Source organism: Miniopterus schreibersii (genome assembly GCF_964146895.1).
Source record: "Miniopterus schreibersii genome assembly, chromosome: 3".
Taxonomy (NCBI): domain Eukaryota; kingdom Metazoa; phylum Chordata; class Mammalia; order Chiroptera; family Miniopteridae; genus Miniopterus; species Miniopterus schreibersii.
Genome location: NC_138103.1, coordinates 90,316,458 through 90,319,275, shown reverse-complemented (window position 1 = coordinate 90,319,275; position 2,818 = coordinate 90,316,458). Strand labels below are relative to the sequence as shown.

At 54.3% G+C, this 2,818-nt stretch overlaps 1 pseudogene across 1 annotated transcript; it reads left to right on the top strand.

Moving 5' to 3' along the window:
- The first annotated feature begins 279 nt into the window (after positions 1 to 279).
- LOC308554936 (rhomboid domain-containing protein 3 pseudogene) lies at positions 280 to 2,587 on the top strand (annotated as a pseudogene). The gene is made up of 3 exons: positions 280 to 301; positions 1,193 to 2,309; positions 2,374 to 2,587. The product of its transcript is annotated as a rhomboid domain-containing protein 3 pseudogene (transcript).
- The last annotated feature ends 231 nt before the right edge of the window (positions 2,588 to 2,818 follow it).

Here is a 2,818-nt window from a genome sequence, read left to right as displayed (position 1 = left end):
ACTTCAGAATCTAAAGGCGTGACTACTTGAAGGTAGGTTAATTCAGAGGCATAAAAAAGCCATATATTACACAGGATTTTTTCATCTACTCTGCCTTCCTGAGCAGTTTGGCATTTGTGCTAAGGTGAAAAATTTCCCCAGAGACCTTCTTGCAGATTCCACCTGCTGTCCTTTGGCCAGAATGGCATTATATGTTATTCCTGAATGAGTCGCTAGCACAGGGAAAGGAATGGCCATGGTTATTGCAATCTAAGGGCAGTGAATTCACCCCCTGGGGGGATGGAGAGGAAAGTGGGAACAAGTCAGTGGCCCTCTATAGAAGGAAACACGTGTTAAGCATTGAACCAGTGCTGCAACCAGATGGCTTATTAGTACAAACTTCGTGCATCAACAAACTGATTTGACCTCTCCTCCAAAATTAAGGGAAGGAAACGAGATAGGATTATTCAAAATAAGGAATTATATATATTTCCCCCTGAAGAGATAGCTTAACATTGATTTTTAAAACCTAGTTAGTCTCAGAAAGTAGGGCAGGATTGGAAGATATTTTTAATAATTTTCTATCTGTCATGGATTTGAAATAAACAGTACTAAAATGTATTTGAGTGATTTGAGCAATGTTGACATGACTCCTACTCTTTAAGTCAAGACTATTATTTTTTTAACCTTTGGTTTTTAAGCCTTTAAAAGAAACATTTTATATTTACATAGCATATTCAATTTAAGGAGTAAAAAGCAGTCCCTAAATTGATTTGCTAACTATAGACCATGTTCTGCACTTAATTATTCTCCATTATATTCCTCTTTAGAGTCTTAGGACAAAAATGTAATTTCTCCCAATACTGAAATAAATTCAGTCATGTCTGCTGGGCTATTTCATATAGTCAATCATATAAATTAACACTCAGTTACAGTTACAATCGCTCCCAAGCATTTTAACTGTAGAAGCACATCAGAAGCCTTTTGCTGGACTAATTCGTGGGTGGTGAGGGAGGGGGTGGCACGCGGGCCGGTTGACCAGGTCACGGGTCCGAGTGCAAGCAGAATGGGCTTAGAGTGCTCGGGCCTCGTGGGAATCGGGAGCCCCTACTCTCAGCCGGGGCCCTGAGCGGCTTTTGCGGGGTGGGGGGGTTGTGCTCCGCTCCGCAAAGGGGAAACTGAGGCCCAAGGAATTTGAGCACTTTTCCTAAAGTCACAAAGCTGAGTGCGCCCCATGCCTTGGGACCTCCACTCTCCCTATCACCTGGAAGAATCTCCCTGGTCCTTGCCTTCCCCTTCTGCTCTCCGGCTTCCCAGTAAGCACACAGCTTCAAGGCTGCCCTTGACTGCCTTCAGCCAAGCTGTGTATGACAGAGACCCCCTGGCCTAGTGTCCCCAGCACTGCCTCTGGCCTCCTCAGTCCTGATGCAGCTACTGAGCCGTCTGTGGTCGGTGGGAGCTGGTCCCAGCCTTGCCTTGGCCCGGGAGCTGCTGCTGGACCCCTGGCAGGCACGCCGGCTGTTGACCCATGCTCTGGGCCGCACAGCCCCATCCAGTCTGCTCCTGAGCCTGCTGCTCTTGCCCGTGCGGGCTGGAGGCAGGAGTGCCACCTGGGCACGCTGCAGTTCCTGCGTGCCTCCACCCTGCTAGCCCTGGCTGCCGGGCGCAGGCCTCGGGGTGTCCACTGCAGCCGGTGGCTGTGGGTACCTGCCTGTGCACCTGGCCATGCTCTCGGGGCAAGGTTGCTGCCCTGGAGAGCTCCACCGGGCACTGCCACCGTGGCTGTTGCCTTGGTTGCTGCTTGCCCTGACACCGCTGCTCAGCTCTGAGCCACCCTTCCTGCAGCCTTTCTGCGGTCTCCTTGCTGGCCTGGCCTACACAGCGGGGCCTTCCCATGGCTGGAGCTCCCTGAGCTCTGAGCGGTGGCTGCAGGCGCTGCAGGAGGGCTTCCTGTGCAGGGTCTCGGCCGGGTGCTGGCCGCTTAGGCTCCTTCCCACCCCGGGCAGTGTGGCTGAGCTGCCTCTCACCCTTCCTGGAATGAGACTTGCCACCCCTGGACCTCCTTACATGGCCTCCTCTAGCCTATGTCCCAGAGTGAAGGCTCAGCCCCATTCCCCCCAGGCCTGGGGCCTGCGCAGCCCACCTGGGAGGGCTCCTCAGAGGTTGGCCTGGCCTGGACCGGGCCCAGCTTCCCCCCCAGGGACCCAGCTGTGGGCAGCCCTAGATGAGCAGATGCTGCAGGAGGGGATCCAGGCCTCGCTCCTTGAGGGGCCAGCCCAGGTTCCCAAGAGCCCACTGTGGCTGCCCAAGTCTTCCGTTTCTTCTCTATGGTAGGGCAGGGTGGGCAGGGGTGGGGTCCCCGGGTGTGGGGGCTGAGGTAGCCCTGACAATCTCCCTGGAGCGCATGGGCTTCCCCATAGAGCAGGCGGTGGTGGCACTGGCAGCCACAGGTCATGTGGAGGCTGCTGTGTCACTGCTGGTCAGTGGGGAGGTGGGCGCTGAGGCCCTGGTGACTCAAGGGAGGGGTGGGCCTGCCTACCGGGAGGGTCCTGGGCCCCCTCGCACAGGCCAGCCTTCAGGTGACGAGGCCTGGCCTACGAGCGGGTAGCCTGAGCCCCAGACCTGTGGACTAAGTGACCGTGGGAGCAGGAGAGGCCCCTCCGGCACCCTGCAGTGGTACTGTTTAGGATAAAAACCAGTTTACTTAAAAAAAAAAAAGCCTTTTGCTATTATCTGTCTGGGAAGAAAGTAGAGAGGAGAATAGAAGAAAGGGAGGGAAAGAGAAGAGAGTGGAGGAGAGGGGAGTGCAGAACAGAAGGAAAAAAAGTCAAGAAGTGTC